This window comes from Sarcophilus harrisii, chromosome 4 (genome assembly GCF_902635505.1).
Source record: "Sarcophilus harrisii chromosome 4, mSarHar1.11, whole genome shotgun sequence".
In the NCBI taxonomy this organism is placed as follows: Eukaryota; Metazoa; Chordata; class Mammalia; order Dasyuromorphia; family Dasyuridae; genus Sarcophilus; species Sarcophilus harrisii.
The window spans coordinates 349,573,149-349,593,237 of NC_045429.1; the positions used below are offsets into that span (position 1 = coordinate 349,573,149).

Below are 20,089 nucleotides of genomic sequence, written 5' to 3' on the forward strand. Positions count from 1 at the left end.
GTTTTACATTTTCTCCTAAGTTTTCGTCATTTTGGTTTTGTTTGACTGATTCTTGATGCCTCATTGAGATGTTCACTTTTATTTGTCCAATTCTAATTTTTAGTGAATTATTTTCTTCAGTTAGCTTTTTTTTTTTAATACCTGCTTTTGCATTTGGACAACTGTACTTTTAAAGGACTTGTTTTATTCATTTTGCTAATTCTATTTTTTAAGGAGCTATTCTCTTTTTCCACTTCACCAATTCTATTTTTCCAAAAGTTATTTTCTTTTCCCATTTTGGCAAATTTATTTTTAAAGAGTTCTTTTCTTCCGTCAATGTCTGTTTCCTTTTCTAATCTGTTGGCTCTTTTCCCCAAACTTTCATACTTCACTTGCATAGTACTCATTTCTTTCCCTTTTGTTTCTTCTCTCTCTCTTTTAAAGTCCTTTTTGAACTCTTCCAAGAGAGTCTTTTGAGCTGGAGTCCAGTCATATTCCTCTTTGAGGCTTCACCTGAAGTAATTTTTTCTTTGCTATCCTCTTCTGGGTTTGTGTTAGGATCTTCTCAGTCTCTGTAGTAGCTTTCTATGATCAGAGCTCTTTATGCATTTTTTGCTCATTTTTAAAAGTTTAGCTCTGCCCTTAGGCTATGGGAGAAATGCTTTTTTCTCAGGGCTCATGGGCCTCTCACTGCTGGGCTGGTAATGCTGCAAGCTTTCACACTGCTCTGGGTGGACCTGGCCAAGTCTCACCTGTTATGCTAGTGTTCAGAGACTCACAATTTGTCTTCTGTAGTTGGAGGTCTCAGAACTGGCCTGCTGATCCACTGGCCTTCTGAACCAGGACCGAGTAGCCAACACAGCTTTATCCTGACTAAGCCTCCTGCTAGATTCCCTGCTGGGCCTCCCTGCTTGGCACTTCTCCCTGCTTTGCCTGTATTGGGCTGTATTCCCTCTTCCCAATGAGACAGAGCTTTCCTGAAGTTCTTCCAGGATATTTTAAGCTGGAAAATTATTACACGCAGAACGTTTGTGGGTTCTGTCACTTCAAAATCCATTCAGAAGCTTGACCTAGCATGGATTCTGAGGAAACCTGGGGAGAACTCAGGCAATGTTTTGATTCCTCTCTGCCATGTTGGCTTAGCTTCTTTTAATTATTTTTTAAAATTAAAGTGGGCTGCTATTTTGTGTGGTTTTTTTTTTTTACAATACTAAAATTTCTCCCAGAATACCTTTCATCTATCCCTCCCAGAGAATGATTACATATAAGGAATAATAACACTCTTAACTGAAAAAATATAGGAAGAAGGAAGAGAAAATAATGAGCAAAGTTAATTGATAAAAACAAAAATATTAATTGCCTACTAATATTTAATCTCCAAGGTCAGGACAGGGAGAAAAGAATCAAATTCAGACTGGGTACCTTGCCTCTTAGGCTGGTATTTGAGAGGAACATGCACCAGCAGAAGGGGCTAGGCAAAGAATTGGCCAGAATAAATACATCTAGGAGAGTGTCAAGGAGCTGGGGCCCACTGAGGATATGATAAATTCCCTCCACTGACAGACCAGTCTTGCGGGATGGTAAAGGTTTGATCTCACTCATCCTTTCATTCACCTTGATTTAAAGATGATGGGCTCCTTTTTCCTTCCCCTAGTTCCTCCACTTCTCCATATAACTCCCCACCTGCACCCTTACTCCTCCCATCCCCAAAACCCACTGCATCTCCTCAGGTCTTTGCCAAGGAGTTAGGGCAGAATGATATTTGGGCCCCACCTTAAAACCCTCCTCTTGCCTATACCTTCCTCCCCCTTCCGGGCACTGCCTGGTGCCACCTAGGTCAGTGATTATTCTACTGATAGTCCCAGGGGTTGCCAACATTGCCCTCCCCCACTGTGGACAAGTACCCAGGAGAAGCAAAGTCACTGCCTCCCCACCTGACTCCAGCTGGCAGACCCAGCCCCTGCTTGCTCCCTGGTCAAGAACATTCAGTAACTCCCGACCACTGCCAGCATCCAGCACCAGATCAGCCTTTGCCATAACTTCTGCTTGTGACCTCACCACCAAGGCTGTCTCAGCCTCCTTCTCTGCATGATGACACACAGACCCCTCCGCCCCCCCGCCCTCTACCCTCAGCCCCAAACAAGCTCCCAGTCTGAGCTTCCTGGTCATCAAACTGCACCCCCTGTGTCTTTGCACACGGCTCCCCCTCCCCAACCCCTGGAATCCTCTCCCTCTGGATTCCATCTTGCCTCTGGGGACCCCAAGCTCCCGCACTGGCTGAGCCCAAGGGCAGCATCTAGGAGAGACCTTTCCACATGTTCCCAGTCGGGAGGGATCCCGGCTTCTCTCCGTTGGTCACTGATGCTCAGCACTTTCCCTTGCCAGAAGGGAAGCTTGTCAGGGACAGAGGCCAGGTGTGGAGATGGGGGCCGGGGGAAGGAAACTCACTCTGTGCTCTGCTCTCTTCCCCCAGGCTCCAAGAGGTGCCTGACAGAAGGACCTCAGCCAGCTGCCCACCCAAGTGCTAACAAAGGCCATGGGCAGAGTGGGTGCTTCCCAGGTGCTTTCCATGTGATCTCATCAACTCCTCAAGGTGTGAGGACTATGCTAATGAGCAGGAGTCTGGCTGGGAGGGCTCAGAGAGGGGTCTCCCAGGTGGGGGAACTTGGGTGCTGGGTGCCATTGTATCCCGGAGCAGGGGCTGAAAGCGGCCCATGGTGGGGACCGAGGAGGGGCCGGGTGACTTGTGGGGGAGGCGGGGAGGTGCAGGAAGTGACCATGAGTAGAAGAGCCGTGGGCCTGGCAGGGGTGGGAGCGGCGTGAATCTAGGAGATAAGACTATACTTTCAGGGATCATTTCTATAGTATGAGACTAGAGAATTGTGGCTGAAAGTGTAGCACGGAGGTAACCACGAGGAGGAGCTGGAGCGTTCTCTTCAGGCGTGAAGCAAACGTGGTTAACTGCTTCTCAGCAGCTGTCACTTGCCATTGATGATCGTTCTTCCCTTCCTTCGGGTTGGGTGAGAGGAAGGGAACGCAGGCTGAGTGGCTCCTCCCTTACTGATTCGTGTCAAAAAGTTAGATATTATTAAGTTGCTTTTCCCTGAAACTTTTTCTTTCTTCTCTGGAGAATGATTACTTTCAATGAATGAAGATAATGGAGTTTATAAAGGAGGGGAGCTCAAGGTATCCCCAAATAAATAACTCTTCTGGTTGTGCTCTCGACTATGGGAGTCACAGCCTACACTGTTTCCCTTCCTCTCTGGTCTTTACTCAGACACTCATGCAAATCTGCCCCTTTTTCTCTCACTTCCCATGTCCTTGTCACAGCCCGCCCTTCCTTGGGGGGACATGTCTGTCCTATCCAGCAAGGCTAAACTCCGTTTCCATGCTGCTTTCTCACTCCCTGCCTCTTTTCAATCTTCCCCATCTTCTAGCTGCTTCTTTGTTGCCTACAAATAGATCTCAGTGGCTCTCCTCCTGAAAAATCCCTCCCTCAATCCTTCTGTCCCCGATGACTGTCATCCCATTTTTTACTTGCCTTTGCTGGCTTCCAGTCTCATCAATCAACGAAACTGCTCTTTTCAAAGTTACACAGAATGTTCTTTTCTGAAACCTCATGCTTCTTGACCCCTCTGCAGCTCTTCACACTCACTACCAATTGTTCTCTTCAACTTATTACTTCTCCTAGCTCAAATTTGTAGGGACTCTGCTCTCTCTTGATTCTCTCCCAACTCATTCTGAATCTTCATTTTCTCTCTATCCTATTTAATGAATTTAACGACCATCTCTAGAGAGATAATTTTAGAATTGACTTATCTGTTCCAAACTATTCCCCCCCAATGTCCCATATCCAATTTACCAGTAGACATCTTAAATCCCCATGACCAAAACTTTCTTTTGACAGTTGAGAAGACCAACATTTTAAAAGACACACAAAATCACCACTTCAGTGTAAAGGGCCACAGACAGTGGGGGGAAGTCTGGGTGAGGTATAAGACCTTTCAGCCCCCAGGGAACTTGCTGACAATGTCTGGTTGGGCTCTTACCTCCCCTTGGGGGCGTCTCAGCCTTCCTGAAAAGGTGGGAGTGGGGGGGGGCGTGACAACCTGTGTTCTCACCCAGGCAGAATACTTGCAACCGAGGGCAACTCCATAATAATAGCAAGTTACTTAGAGTCAGCACATGCACAGTTTGCTCTAGTGATGTAATTGTACAAAGGTGTTGAAATTGAGGGTTGAAATAAACAGACTCTATGTTTGACCATCCACGTGGGTTGCTGCCTCTTTACTCCTCTCCCAAGATCAAGGACTCAGGCTGGTACAGATCCTCCAGGGAGCAAGATCATACACTTAAGTGTCCCCTTTGACTCCTCACTCCCTCACACAGAAATCCAATCTCTTCTCCAGCTTTGCCAATTCTACCCTCAGAAAGCTGCCGAATATGGCTCCTCACCCAGTGGGACTAGACCAAGAATGTTCCATTTCCCTTTCTCTTCTTTTTCCTCTGTTTTTCTCTCACCTGCTGTCTCTCTCACCATTTGCCAGCCTTTCCTCAATCACTTACATTCCATCTTCTCAGGTGTATTAGACAGAAATGGGGAGAAACTCCTGGCTCCCTCTCCCATAACAGTTCTTTATTCTATTCCTCCAGTCCATTACCAATTGCCACCAAAAGCAGGAAAAGTGGGCCTCCGTTGTGTGCAATCCATCTCACCCACTGATTTTGCAAGAGGTTGCCCACCATTGCCCTCCCCCATTGTGGACAAGTGCCCAGTGGGAGCAAGGTCGCTGCCTCCCCATCTGACTCCAGCTGGCAGACCCAGCCCCTGCTTTCTCCCTGGTCCAGAACATTCAGGAACTCTCAACCACCGCCAGCATCCAGCACCAGATCCGACCTTTGCCATGTCTGCCATGAGCTCACTAAGCCTGGCTCAGCCTCCCTCTCTGCATGATGACACATGGCCCCCTTCCCCCCCCCTTGCACTCTACCCTCAGCCCCAAACAATCTCCCAGCCTGAGCTTCCTGGTCACCAAACTGTACCCCCTGTGTCTTTGCACACAGCTCCCCCTCCCCATCCCCTGAAATCTTCTCCCTCTGGATTCCATCTTGCCTTTGGGGACCCTAAGCTCCCACACTGGCTGAGCCCAAGAGCAGCATGTACGAGAGAACTTTCCCCATTTTCCGAGTCGGGAGGAACCCCAGCTTCTCTTTGTTGGTCACTGATGCTCAGCACTTTCCCTTGGCAGAAGGGCTTGTCGGGAGACAGAGGCCGGAAGTGTGGACATGGGGAGGCTGGGGAGGAGGGTCACTCTGTGTAACTCTGCTCTTCCCCTGAGCTCAGGGTGCCTGACCCAGAAGGGACACTCAGCCAATGCTGGCACCCAGTGCTAACAAGGCCGTGGGCAGAGTGGGTGCTTCCAGGTGCTTTCCATGTGATCTGATCAACTCCTCAAGGTGTGAGGACTATGCTAATGAGCAGGAGTCTGGCTGGGAGGGCTCAGAGAGGGGTCTCCCAGGTGGGGGAACTTGGGTGCCGTTGCCCTTTGGATCCCGGAGCAGGGGCTGAAAGCGGCCCATGGTGGGGACCGAGGAGGGGCCGGGTGACTTGTGGGGGAGCAGGAGGTGCAAGTGACCATGAGTGGGGACCGTGGGCCTGGCAGGGTTAGAGGCGGCGTGGGTCTGGGGGAGCTAAGACACTACTTTCGGGATCATTTTCTATAGTATGTGACTAGGGAGGTGGAGCTGAAAGTGTAGCACAGGTAACCGGGAGGCTGGGCGTTCCCTTCTGAGCGTGAAGCCAGCTTGTGGTGCTGCTTCTCAGCAGCTGTCACTTGCCATTGATGATCGTTCTTCCCTCCCTTCAGGTTGGGTGAGAGGAAGGGAACACAGGCTGAGTGGCTCCTCCTTTACTAACTTGTGTTGGAAAGTTAGACGTGACTGAGTTACCTTGCTCTGAAACTTTGCTTTTTTTCTCAAGAAATGCATTTTCATGACAGGTTTATAATCAAGGAAATCAGACCTTGGTTGTGTGAATAGGTTCTCAAGAGATGGTCAGACAATTCACTTCAGAAGGTGTCAACTCATTAGTTTCCTTTTTTCATTTTTTCTTTTATTTAGAGGTATTCTTATTCCTTATATGTAATGCTTCTTAGATGGGCAAAAATGAAAGGTATTCTAAGAGAAATTTAGCTTCTTTGGAAATTAGGTTTTTTAAAAAAACCCTCAAAATAGCAGCAAGTGTTTTTTTTTAAACAAAATAACAAAGGTCAAACTTATTATAATTTTATATTGGATATGACTGGTTTTCTCTGCCCCAATCTATGCCATCAATCCCCAGCCCCATTATTCTTTCAGAATAACACTTCTCTCCTTCCATTGCCTTCTCTCACTTCTTCCCTCTTTCTTCTCCTCCCCTTCATTCTGTCTTTCTTCCCTTTATTTCTCCTCTATCTTCCTTAGTTTTCATTTCATGGTTTTGGTGGACTTTATTTTTGCCTCTTTCCATTTCGGGTTCTAATTTTAATGGATTAAAACAATCTTCTTTTTAAGATTTCTCAATATGAGATATTTACACTTGTGTATATGCATTTGGTCATGGCATTCAGAAAGTTTACATGAAATCTTTGATTTCTTCACCTTCATCCATTTGTCAGGCCAGTTGCTTTCAGATAGCTAACATTTGATTCTATTTTTTCAGTCTTTGATTTCAACATTTTCTGTTGACTCATAAAGCCGTTAGTTTCTTTTGGGTCCATTCTAATGAACCACAGTTAGGGGGCTGTGTGTGTGTCTGTATGTGTGTGTGTGTGTGTGTGTATGTGTGTGTGTATGTGTGGCAGGTGGGGGGTACCAGATGCCAGTCCAGGTAAGCTGACCCTTCCTTCCATTTTGGGAAGGTCAATGATCTTATCTAGACAAAAGTTAGGGTGGATTGCAACTTAAATCTCTTATCCTAAGAAAGGTCTGGACCAAAAAGATTGAAAGTTTTACTACAAAACACATTTCCTTCCCTCCACAGATTTCTGTGGCTCTGAGGACCAAACAGAATGTATTCAGAAGCAGAATGGGAAACTATTTAAGGTTCAGGGAGATAGTGACAAGACACAAGCTGATGGAAGGAATCTCTTAATCTGGCAGCAACTCTAAGAACATCAGGGAGAATAGGGAGAATAAGAAAGATCAGACGAGTTGCCTTTGATGATCATTCTACTCTTTCCTGGAAGAGAGCTTTGTACAGTAACCACAGCTGGTGACCATCTGTTACTTCTTCCTAGAGTTTTCTCTCCTCATTTGGATTCTAAAACATTGGTTTCCCTAGAACCTCCTCTCACCTCTGAGACGACCCACTTCTCAGCCTTTTCGGTTGATTCTTTGTATCGAGGGTTATTGTCAAAGGTTCATTGATCTTAATGGAGTCATGGTGTATACGGTTTCCTTGGCTTGATTGTCTTTACTGGCTATCAGCACTCATACAAATCTTGCCCTGTTTCTCTAAATTCTCCTGTCCTTGTCTCATCCCTACTCTGGAGGGAGGGGGGGTGGGGAGAATGTCTGTAATATCCAGCATCACTAACCCCTGTTTCCTCCCTGCTTCTCTCACCCCCTACTTCTTTTCAAACTTTCCCGCTGCTTCTTTGTTGCCTACAAATATGTCTCAGTGTCTCATCTCCACAACAAACCCTCACTTAATCCTTCTCTCCCTAGTGACTGTCGGTGCATTTGTTTCTTGCTTTTTTCTGACTAAAATCCTGAAAAAGGTCCCTACTTCTTATACCTTCATGTTTATCAACTCTCTAGTGTCTGGCTTCCAACCTCATCATTCAACGAAACTTCTCTTTCCAAAGTTACAATGAATGGTCTTTCCTTAAACCTCATCTTTCCTGACCTCTCTGCAGCTCTTCACACTCTGTCACTCTCTTCTCCTTGCTCCAGTCTTTAGGGGTCGGAGCGGCGTGGGGCTGGGAGTTAAGACTATACTTTCAGGGATCATTTCACCTGGTATGACTAGAGGGGTGTGGCTGCAAAGTGTAGCACCAGAGGTAACCACGGAGGAGCTGGGCGTTCTCTTCTGAGCGTGAAGCCGGCTTGTGGTGCTGCTTCTCAGCTGTCACACCTGGGCCCGATAATTTAACTTCCCTTCCTTCGGGTTGGGTGAGAGAGAGGAACGCAGGCTGATGGCTCCTCCTTACTGATTCATTGTCAAAGGAGTTAGATATTGACAATTTGCTTTCCTGAACTTTTCTTTTCTTCTCTGGAGAATAATTTACTAATGAATGAATAATGGGTTTATAAAGGAGGGGAAGCTCAAGGTATCCCCAAATAAGTAACTCTGGTTTATTATCTCTCGACTATAGAGTCACAGCCTACACTGTTTCCCTTCCTCTCTGGTCTTTACTCAGACACTCATGCAAATCTGCCCCTTTTTCTCTCACTTCCCATGTCCTTGTCACAGCCCGCCCTTCCTTGGGGGGACATGTCTGTCCTATCCTGCAAGGCTAAACTCCGTTTCCATGCTGCTTTCTCACTCCCTGCCTCTTTTCAATCTTCCCCATCTTCTAGCTGCTTCTTTGTTGCCTACAAATAGATCTCAGTGGCTCTCCTCCTGAAAAATCCCTCCCTCAATCCTTCTGTCCCCGGTGACTGTCATCCCATTTTTCACTTGCCTTTGCTGGCTTCCAGTCTCATCAATCAACGAAACTGCTCTTTTCAAAGTTACACAGAATGTTCTTTTCTGAAACCTCATGCTTCTTGACCCCTCTGCAGCTCTTCACACTCACTACCAATTGTTCTCTTCAACTTATTACTTCTCCTAGCTCAAATTTGTAGGGACTCTGCTCTCTCTTGATTCTCTCCCAACCTCTTGTTCTGGATCTTCTGTTTTCTCTCTATCCTATTTAATGAATTTAACGACCATCTCTAGAGAGATAATTTTAGAATTGACTTATCTGTTCCAAACTATTCCCCCCCAATGTCCCATATCCAATTTACCAGTAGACATCTTAAATCCCCATGACCAAAACTTTCTTTTGACAGTTGAGAAGACCAACATTTTAAAAGACACACAAAATCACCACTTCAGTGTAAAGGGCCACAGACAGTGGGGGAAGTCTGGGTGAGGTATAAGACCTTTCAGCCCCCAGGGAAATTGCTGACAATGTCTGGTTGGGCTCTTACCTCCCCTTGGGGGGGTCTCAGCCTTCCTGAAAAGGTGGGAGTGGGGGGGGGCGTGACAACCTGTGTTCTCCTTGAGGCAGAGATACTTGCAGCAAAGAGGCAACTCCATAATAATAGCAAGTTACTTAGAGTCAGCACATGTACAGTGTGCTCTAGTGATGTAATTGTACGAAGGTGTTGAAGGCCGAGGGAATTTGAAATAAACAGACTCTATGTTTGACCATCCACGTGGGTTGCTGCCTCTTTACTCCTCTCCCAAGATCAAGGACTCAGGCTGGTACAGATCCTCCAGGGAGCAAGATCATACACTTAAGTGTCCCCTTTGACTCCTCACTCCCTCACTGGGAAATCCAATCTCTTCAGCTTTGCCAATTCTACCCTCAAGCTGCCAGATACTTCGCTCCTCACCCAGTGGGACTAGACCAAGAATCCATTTCCATTTCCTGTCTCTTCTTTCCTCTGTTTTCTCTCCTGCTGTCTCCTCACCATTTGCTCAGCCTTTCCCTCCAATCACTTACATTCCATCTTCTCAGAGCCTTGATAGACAGAAATGGGAAAATGGCATCTGGCTCCCTCCCTGCTCTAGTTCTTATTCCCTATTCCTCCAGTCCATTACCAATTGCCACCAAAAGCAGGAAAAGTGGGCCTCCGTTGTGTGCAATCCATCTCACCCACTGATTTTGCAAGAGGTTGCCCACCATTGCCCTCCCCCATTGTGGACAAATTGCCAGTGAACAGGTCGCCTGCCTCCCATCGACTCAGCTAGCAGACCCAGCCCCTGCTTTCTCCCTGGTCCAGAACATTCAGGAACTCTCAACCACCGCCAGCATCCAGCACCAGATCCGACCTTTGCCATGTCTGCCATGAGCTCACTAAGCCTGGCTCAGCCTCCCTCTCTGCATGATGACACATGGCCCCCTTCCCCCCCCCTTGCACTCTACCCTCAGCCCCAAACAAGCTTAGCCCTGACTTACAGTCACCAAATTGCACCCTGTGCAGCACTTGCAGCTCCCCTCCCCATCCCCTGGGAATCCTCTCCCTCTTGGTTCATCTTGCCTCTGGGGACCCCAAGCTCCCACACTTGGCTGAGCCCAAGAGCAGCATGTACGAGAGAACTTTCCCCATTTTCCGAGTCGGGAGGAACCCCAGCTTCTCTTTGTTGGTCACTGATGCTCAGCACTTTCCCTTGGCAGAAGGGAAGATTGTCAGGTACAGAGGCCAGGTGTGGAGATGGGGGCTGGGGGGGTGGAGCTCTCTCTGTGCTCTATAACTTCCCCTGAGCTCCAAGTGCTGACCCAGAAGGGACCTCATGTGCTGCCCCACCCAAGAAGTGCTAACAAGGCATGGGCAGGTGGGTGCTTCCCAGGTGCTTTCCATGTGATCTGATCAACTCCTCAAGGTGTGAGGACTATGCTAATGAGCAGGAGTCTGGCTGGCAGGGCTCAGAGGAGGGTTCTCAGGTGGGGAACTTGGGTGCAAAGCCCGCATTGTATCGGGCAGGGGGCTGAAAGCGGCCCATGGTGTGGGCCGGGGAGGCTGCGTGATGACTGTGGGGGAGGCGGGGAGGTGCAAGGCGACCATGGTAGAAGGACCGTGGGCTGGCGAGAGATCGAGGGGTGGCGTGGTGCTTGGGAGCTAAGACTATACTTTCAGGGGATCATTTTCATAGTATCCCGACTAAGAAATTGTGGCTGAAAGTGTATCATGGAGATAACCACGAGGAGTTGGAGCGTTCTCTTCTCAGGCGTGAGAAGCCGGCTTGTGGTGCTGCTTCTCAGCAGCTGTCACTTGCCATTGATGATTGATGCTTCCTTCCAGGTTGGGTGAGAGGAAGGGATCGCCAGGCTAGTGAAAACCCTCCTTGACCACTCATGTTGGAAAGTTAGATATGACTGAGTTCCCTTGTCCTAGAACTTTGCTTCTCAAAAAACCCCCAAACTAGTGGACAGATTATCAGGAGATTGGTCAGGCAATTCACATACCTTAAGATTTCAGAAGGTGTCAATTCGCTAGTTAGTTTTTTGGGCAAAATGAAAAGTATTCTAGGAGAAATTTAGCTTCTTTGGTAACTAGGTTTGAAAAAAACCCCTCAAAATAGCAGCAAACTTTATTTTTAAACAAACTAATAAATATCAAAATCAGTATAATTTTATATTGGATATGACTGGTTTTTATACTGCCCCCAATCTCTGCCATCAACCCCCAGCCCCACTATTCTTTCAGAATAACACTTCTCTCCTTCCATTGCCTTCTCTCAGTTCCTCCTCTTCCCTCTTTCTTCTCCTCCCCTTAATTCTGTCTCGTTCTTCCCTGTATCTCTCCTCTATCTTCCTTATTTTTCATTTCATGGTTTCAATGGACGTTATTTTTGCCTCTTTCCATTTTGGATTCTAATTCTAAGGGATCAGAACAATCTTTTAAAGATTTCTCAATATGAGACATTTGCACTTGTGTGTATTACATTTGGTCATATTCAGAGAGAGTCTATGAAATCTTCGATTCTTCACCTTCATCCATTTGTCAGGCCAGTTGCTCAGATACCTAACATTTGCTTCTATTTTTTCAGTCTTTGATTTCAACATTTTCTGTTGACTCATAAAGCCGTTAGTTTCTTTTGGGTCCATTCTAATGAACCACACTTAGGGGGCTGTGTGTGTGTCTGTATGTGTTAGTGTGTGTGTATGTGTGGCAGGTGGGGGGGTGAGCTTATCTAGACAAAAGTTAGGGTGGATATAACTTAAATCTGTTGTCCTAAGAAAGGTCTGGACCAAAAAGATTGAAAGTTTTACTACAAAACACATTTCCTTCCCTCCACAGATTTCTGTGGCTCTGAGGACCAAACAGAATGTATTCAGAAGCAGAATGGGAAACTAATTAAGATTCAGGAGATGAAAATTGACAAGACTACGTATCGATGGAAAGGGAATCTTAATCTGGCAGCGCTCTAAGAACATCAGGGACAATAGGGAGAATAATAAGATCAGATGATTGCCAGCATTGATCATTCTACTCTTTCCTGGAAGAGAGCTTTGTACAGTAACCACAGCTGGTGACCATCTGTTACTTCTTCCTAGAGTTTTCTCTCCTCATTGGGGTTCCAAAACATTGGTTTCCCTAGAACCTCCTCACCTCTAAGGACAAACCCACTTCTCAGCCTTTTCGGTTGATTCTTTGTATCGAGGTTGTGTCAAGGTTCCTTTCATTGATCTTAATGGAGTCATGGTGTATACGGTTTCCTTGGCTTGATTGTCTTTACTGGCTATCAGCACTCATACAAATCTTGCCCTGTTTCTCTAAATTCTCCTGTCCTTGTCTCATCCCTACTCTGGGGGAGGGGTAGGCGGGGGACAGGGAGAATGTCTGTAATATCCAGCATCCCCAACCCCTGTTTCCTTCCTTCTTCTCTCACTCCCTACTTCTTTTCAATCTTTCCTGCTGCTTCTTTGTTGCCTACAAATATGTCTCAGTGTCCCATCTCCACAACAAACCCTCACTTAATCCTTCTCTCCCCAGTGACTGTCGATGCATTTGTCTCTTGCCTTTTTGTAGCTAAAATCCTGAAGAAGGCCCCCGCTTCTCATACTTTCACGTTTCTTGAATCTCCAGTGTCTGACTTCCAACCTCATCATTCAATGAAACTGCTCTCGCCAAAGTTACAATGAATGGTCTTTCCTTAAACCTCATCTTTCCTGACTACTCTGCAGCTCTTCACACTCTTATCATTTACTTTCTTCTCCTTGTTCCAGTTTTTAGGGACTCTAATCCCTCCTGGGTCTCTTCCAACCTATTATTCTGGGTCTTCTATTTTCCCTCTGTTTTATTTGACTGCATGATTTCAATTCCCATGAATTTAATTGTTTCCATACAAATAATCCTAAAATATGTTTATCCAAGTCAAACCTTTCTTCTTATCTCCCATCTCCAATTTACCAGTAGACATCTTAAATCAACATGACCAAAACTTTCTTTTCACTGTGGAGAAGACCACCATTTATAAAGTGGCAAAAATTACCGCTGAAGTGTCATCTTTGACTCCTCACAGGGGAATATGGTCCCTTTTCTAGAGTGACTGGAACAATAGTATTTAACTTCCTGTGTTATTTTTTTCATCCTTGTTGACTCTTGTACTATCTCCTCATCTTCTATTGAGTCTCTCCCTCCCTTCCCTGCAACCACTTACATTCCATCTTCTCAGGCCTTTTAGAGAATGATAAGGGAAACCGGCATCTGGGTCCTTCCCTCTCCCCTCCCCCAGTTCTTATTCCCTCTTCCTCCCCTTCACTGCCAATCAAACCAACAGCAGGAACAGTGGGTCTACATTGTGTGCAATCCACTGAGAGTCCCAGGGGTTACCCACCATTGCCCTCCCCCATTGTGGACAAGTACCCAGGGGAAGCAAGGTCGCTGCCTCCCCACCTGGCTCCAGCTGGTAGACCAAGCCCCTGCTGCTTCCTAGTCAAGAACATTCAGTAACTCCCGACCACTGCCAGCATCCAGCACCAGATCCAACCTTTGCCATGTCTGCCATGAGCTCACTAAGCCTGGCTCAGCCTCCCTCTCTGCATGATGACACATGGCCCTCTTCCCCCTCTACCTCAGCCCCAAACAACAAGCTCCCAGCTGGGCTTCCTGGTCACCAAATTGCCCCTTTGCCTTTTTTAACTCCCCTCCCATCCCTGGAATCCATCTCTCCTGGATTCCATCACCTCTAGGGACCCCAAGCTCCCACTTGGCTGGGCAAAGACACATCTATGAGAGAGACCCTTTCCCATGTTGCCAGTCAGGGATCAGCCTCCTCCGTTGGTCACTGATGCTCAGCACTTTCCCTTGGCAGAAGGGAAGCTTGTCAGGGACAGAGGCCAGGTGTGGACATGGGGGCTGGGGGGAGGAGCTCACTCTGTGCTCTGCTCTTCCCACTGAGCTCCAGAAAGTGCCTGACAGAAGGGACACTCAATGATGCTGCCCCCCACCCAATTGCCTAACAAGGGCCATGGGCAGGAGTGGGAATTGCTTCCCAGGTGCTTTCCATGTGAGTCTCGTAACTCCTCAAGGTGTGAAGACTATGCTAATGAGCAGGAGTCTGGCTGGGAGGGCTCAGAGAGGGGTCTCCCAGGTGGGGGAACTTGGGTGCCGTTGCCCATTGTATCCCGGAGCAGGGGCTGAAAGCGGCCCATGGTGGGGACCGAGGAGGGGCCGGGTGACTTGTGGGGGGAGGCAGGGAGGTGCAGGAAGTGACCATGAGTAGAAGGACCGTGGGCCTGGCAGGGGTCGGGGTGGCGTGGTGCTGGGAGCTAAGACTATACTTTCAGGGATCATTTCTATAGTATGTGACTAGAGAATTGTGGCTGAAAGTATAGCATGGAGGTAACCACGAGGAGGAGCTGGAGCGTTCTCTTCTGAGCATGAAGCTGGCTTGTGGTGCTGCTTCTCAGCAGCTGTCACTTGCCATTGATGATCGTTCTTCCTTCCTTCGGGTTGGGTGAGAGGAAGGGAACACAGGCTGAGTGGCTCCTCCTTTTCCAACTTATGTTGAAAAGTTAGATGTGATGAGTTTCTTTGTCCTGGAACCTTCCTTTCTCCTTGAAAAACTGCTGCCTGTACGAGTCATTTCTTTCCTTTTTCTTACTCTCTGGGGTCTTTACTCAGACACCCTGCAAATCTGACCCTTTTTCTCTTGCTTCCCATGTCCTTGTCAAAGCCGCCCCCCTTCCTTGGGGTTGTGTCTATTCTTTCTGCTCCTTGAGTTAAGCTGCCGCCTTGCTACTTCGCTCACTCCCTACCTCTTTTCAATCTTCCCCATCTTCTAGCTGCTTCTTTCTTTGCCTACAAATAGATCTCAGTGTCTCTCCTCCTGACAAATCCCTCCCTCAGTCCTGTCCCCAGTGACTGTCATCCCATTTCTCTCTTGCCTTTGAAGTGACCAGGGGAGAGAAAAACAGGGCTGCCAAAATAATGAAGTTTTAACAGCGTTTATTACTGGCCAGGACTGATCCCCCCACACCAAGACTGGAGGGGTCAGGAATGAGTGGCCTTAGGGCCATATGTCTATAGAAAGAAGAGAGAGAGACATCAAAATGTTTCTTGATACATTTGTCATAATAAAGGAATTTCTATTCTAAACAAGAAGCAAAAAGTTATCACTCTAAGCGGGTCATTCCCAGACAGCAAATAAGCAGTATTTTTTATAGCTTTTTATTTACAAGTTATATACATGGGTATTCTTTCAGCATTGACAATTGCCAAACCTTTTATTCCAATTTTTCCCTTCCTTCTCCCCATCCCCTCCCCCAGATGGCAGGTTGACATGGTAAATATGTTAAAGTATAAGTTAAATACAATATAAGTATACATGTCCAAAGAGTTATTTTGCTGGACAAAAGAATTGGAGTTTGAATGGTGTGGTGTACTGTGAAGGGTAATAAAAAATGCAGGTGGGCATAAATAGGGATTGAATTCAATGTATTTTCCCTTTTTTATGATCTCTTTTGGATACAGACCCAGTAGAGACACTGAAAGATCAAAGTATGCAGGTTTGATAGCCCTTTGGGTTGGTTCCCAGTGCTTTCCAGAATGGATTGAATCAGTTCACAACTCCACCAACAATGTATTAATATCCCCAGTTTTCCCATCCTCCAACATTTATCATTATCTTTTCCTGTCATCTTAACCAATCTGAGGAGATATAATGTAGTACCTTTGAGTTGTCTTCACTTGCATTCCTCCGTCAGTAGTGATTTAAGCATTTGTCATATGATAAATGACACATTTCTTCAATTGAAAATTGTCTATTCATAATCTTTGACTACTTATCAAATGGAAAATGGCTTATATTCTTAAAAATTTGAGTCAATTCTCTACATATTTTGGAAATGGCGCCTTTTTCAGAAACACTGCATGTAAAAAATTTCCCCCAGTTTTCTGCTTCCCTTCTAATCTTGGATGCATTGGTTTTGTTAGTACAGAACCTTTTAAATTTAATATAATCAAAATTATTCATTTTGCATTTCATAATGTTCTGTAGCCCTTCTTTGGTCATAAATTCCTTCCTTCTCCACAGTTCTGAGAGGTAGGCCATTCCTTGTTCTCCTAATTTACCTCTGGTCTTTGCATCACAAATGATAGAAAAGCCCCTATTTCATTGAATGTTTACCTTTTCCCCTGAAAGATAATACTTAGTTTTGCTGGGGAGTGGATTTTTGAGTGGACTACAAGCTCTTCTGAAATATCATATTCCAGGTCCTTCAATCCCTTACTGTGAAAACTGCTAGGTCCTGGATAATCCTGATTGTGACTCCTCAATATTTGTATTATTCCTTTATGGCTGGCAGTTTACAATATTTTCTCTTTGACCTGATAATTCTGGAATTTAGCTACATTATTTCTTAAAATTTTCATTTTGGTATCTTTTCAGTAGGTGATTGGTGGATTCTTTCAATGACTATTTTACTCTCAGCTTCTAGGATTTCAGGGAAGTTTTTTCTTGATGGTTTCTTGAAAGATATTCTCCAGATTCTTTTTTTCATCATAGCTTTCCTTAGACGTCGCTCCTGAATCTCAGTTATTTTTCTAATGAGATGTTTTACATTTTCTCCTAAGTTTTCGTCATTTTGGTTTTGTTTGACTGATTCTTGATGCCTCATTGAGATGTTCACTTTTATTTGTCCAATTCTAATTTTTAGTGAATTATTTTCTTCAGTTAGCTTTTTTTTAATACCTGCTTTTGCATTTGGACAACTGTACTTTTAAAGGACTTGTTTTATTCATTTTGCTAATTCTATTTTTTAAGGAGCTATTCTCTTTTTCCACTTCACCAATTCTATTTTTCCAAAAGTTATTTTCTTTTCCCATTTTGGCAAATTTATTTTTAAAGAGTTCTTTTCTTCCGTCAATGTCTGTTTCCTTTTCTAATCTGTTGGCTCTTTTCCCCAAACTTTCATACTTCACTTGCATAGTACTCATTTCTTTCCCTTTTGTTTCTTCTCTCTCTCTTTTAAAGTCCTTTTTGAACTCTTCCAAGAGAGTCTTTTGAGCTGGAGTCCAGTCATATTCCTCTTTGAGGCTTCACCTGAAGTAATTTTTTCTTTGCTATCCTCTTCTGGGTTTGTGTTAGGATCTTCTCAGTCTCTGTAGTAGCTTTCTATGATCAGAGCTCTTTATGCATTTTTTGCTCATTTTTAAAAGTTTAGCTCTGCCCTTAGGCTATGGGAGAAATGCTTTTTTCTCAGGGCTCATGGGCCTCTCACTGCTGGGCTGGTAATGCTGCAAGCTTTCACACTGCTCTGGGTGGACCTGGCCAAGTCTCACCTGTTATGCTAGTGTTCAGAGACTCACAATTTGTCTTCTGTAGTTGGAGGTCTCAGAACTGGCCTGCTGATCCACTGGCCTTCTGAACCAGGTTCCAGTATGGCAGCTTTTATCTGACTAAGCCTCCTGCTAGATTCCCTGCTGGGCCTCCCTGCTTGGCACTTCTCCCTGCTTTGCCTGTATTGGGCTGTATTCCCTCTTCCCAATGAGACAGAGCTTTCCTGAAGTTCTTCCAGGATATTTTAAGCTGGAAAATTATTACACGCAGAACGTTTGTGGGTTCTGTCACTTCAAAATCCATTCAGAAGCTTGACCTAGCATGGATTCTGAGGAAACCTGGGGAGAACTCAGGCAATGTTTTGATTCCTCTCTGCCATGTTGGCTTAGCTTCTTTTAATTATTTTTTAAAATTAAAGTGGGCTGCTATTTTGTGTGGTTTTTTTTTTTTACAATACTAAAATTTCTCCCAGAATACCTTTCATCTATCCCTCCCAGAGAATGATTACATATAAGGAATAATAACACTCTTAACTGAAAAAATATAGGAAGAAGGAAGAGAAAATAATGAGCAAAGTTAATTGATAAAAACAAAAATATTAATTGCCTACTAATATTTAATCTCCAAGGTCAGGACAGGGAGAAAAGAATCAAATTCAGACTGGGTACCTTGCCTCTTAGGCTGGTATTTGAGAGGAACATGCACCAGCAGAAGGGGCTAGGCAAAGAATTGGCCAGAATAAATACATCTAGGAGAGTGTCAAGGAGCTGGGGCCCACTGAGGATATGATAAATTCCCTCCACTGACAGACCAGTCTTGCGGGATGGTAAAGGTTTGATCTCACTCATCCTTTCATTCACCTTGATTTAAAGATGATGGGCTCCTTTTTCCTTCCCCTAGTTCCTCCACTTCTCCATATAACTCCCCACCTGCACCCTTACTCCTCCCATCCCCAAAACCCACTGCATCTCCTCAGGTCTTTGCCAAGGAGTTAGGGCAGAATGATATTTGGGCCCCACCTTAAAACCCTCCTCTTGCCTATACCTTCCTCCCCCTTCCGGGCACTGCCTGGTGCCACCTAGGTCAGTGATTATTCTACTGATAGTCCCAGGGGTTGCCAACATTGCCCTCCCCCACTGTGGACAAGTACCCAGGAGAAGCAAAGTCACCTCCCCACCTGACTCCAGCTGGCAGACCCAGCCACGCTTGCTCCCTGGTCAAGGAGCAAGTAACTCCGACCACTGCCAGCATCCAGCACCAGATCAGCCTTTGCCATAACTTCTGCTTGTGACCTCACTTCGGTTCTTTCAATTAGTTTGCCAAGAGTTATTAACTCACTGGCAACATTGGTTTTTTAGCTAGAAATCAAAAGTCCAAATATCAGGAGCAAAAACAAAGCAAGTAAATTAGTAACATCTATTTTTTTGATACTAGCTAATAAGAGAGGAGCCACTCAGTCTGCTTTCCCTTCCTCTCACCCAAGCCGAAAGAAGGGAAGAACGATCATCAATGGCAAGTGACAGCTGCTGAGAAGCAGCACCACAAGCCAGCTTCACGCTCAGAAGGGAATGCTCCTTCTCCTCCTCCTCCTCGTGGTTACCTCCGTGCTACACTTTCAGCTACAATTCTCTAGTCACATACTATAGAAATGATCCCTGAAAGTATAGTCTTGCCTCCCAGTCCCCCGCCGCTCCGACCCCTGCCAGGCCCACGGCCCTTCTACTCATGGTCACTTCCTGCACCTCCCCCGCCTCCCCCCACAAGTCACCCAGCCCCTCTTCGGTCCCCACCATGGGCCGCCTTCAGCCCCTGGTCGTGGATCCAAAGGGCAACGGCACCCAAGTTCCCCCACCTGGGAGACCCCTCTCTGAGCCCTCCCAGCCAGACTCCTGCTCATTAGCATAGTCCTCACACCTTGAGGAGTTGATGAGATCACATGGAAAGAACCTGGGAAGCACCCACTCTGCCCATGGCCTTTGTTAGCACCTGGGTGGGGGCAGCATTGGCTATGTCCCTTCGGGTCAGGCCTTTCTGGAGCTCAGGGGAAGAGCAGAGCACAAAGTGGCTCCTCGCCCTACCGCCATCTCACACCTGGCCTCTGTCCCTGACAAGCTTCCCTTCTGCCAAGGGAAAGTGCTGAGCATCAGTGACCAACGGAGAGAAGCCGGGATCCCTCCCGACTGGGAAAATGGGGAAAGGTCTCTCATAGATGCTGCCCTTGGGCTCAGCCAAGTGTGGGAGCTTGGGGGCCCCAGAGGCAAGATGGAATCCAGAGGGAGAGGATTCCAGGGGATGGGGAGGGGGAGCCGTGTGCAAAGGCACAGGGGGTGCAGTTTGGTGACCAGGAAGCTCAGGCTGGGAGCTTGTTTGGGGCTGAGGGTGGAGTGCATTTCAGGAGGTGGAGAAGGGGGCTGTGTGTCATCATGCAGAGAGGGAGGCTGAGCCAGGCTTGGTGAGCTCATGGCAGACATGGCAAAGGTCGGATCTGGTGCTGGATGCTGGCAGTGGTCGGGAGTTACTGAATGTTCTGGACCAGGGAGAAAGCAGGGGCTGGGTCTGCCAGCTGGAGCCAGGTGGGGAGGCAGCCAGCTTGCTTCCCCTGGGCACTTGTCCACAGTGGGGGAGGGCAAT

The 20,089-nt window shown here is 46.4% G+C and overlaps 6 non-coding genes across 6 annotated transcripts; 5 read left to right on the forward strand and 1 right to left on the reverse strand.

Moving 5' to 3' along the window:
- Positions 1-2,813: 2,813 nt before the first annotated feature.
- On the forward strand, positions 2,814-3,029 carry LOC111720999. Its single transcript, XR_002770387.2, has one exon. It is a non-coding gene; the product is annotated as a small nucleolar RNA U3 (small nucleolar RNA).
- Positions 3,030-5,672: 2,643 nt separating this feature from the next.
- LOC116419157 lies at positions 5,673-5,881 on the forward strand. The gene has a single exon (XR_004229422.1). It is a non-coding gene; the product is annotated as a small nucleolar RNA U3 (small nucleolar RNA).
- Positions 5,882-7,949: 2,068 nt separating this feature from the next.
- Positions 7,950-8,161, forward strand: LOC116419161. Its single transcript, XR_004229424.1, has one exon. It is a non-coding gene; the product is annotated as a small nucleolar RNA U3 (small nucleolar RNA).
- A 2,632-nt stretch (positions 8,162-10,793) lies between these two features.
- LOC116419160 lies at positions 10,794-11,009 on the forward strand. Its single transcript, XR_004229423.1, has one exon. It is a non-coding gene; the product is annotated as a small nucleolar RNA U3 (small nucleolar RNA).
- A 3,440-nt stretch (positions 11,010-14,449) lies between these two features.
- LOC111720482 lies at positions 14,450-14,665 on the forward strand. Its single transcript, XR_002770157.2, has one exon. It is a non-coding gene; the product is annotated as a small nucleolar RNA U3 (small nucleolar RNA).
- Positions 14,666-18,906: 4,241 nt separating this feature from the next.
- LOC111720478 lies at positions 18,907-19,129 on the reverse strand. The gene has a single exon (XR_002770153.1). It is a non-coding gene; the product is annotated as a small nucleolar RNA U3 (small nucleolar RNA).
- Positions 19,130-20,089: the final 960 nt, after the last annotated feature.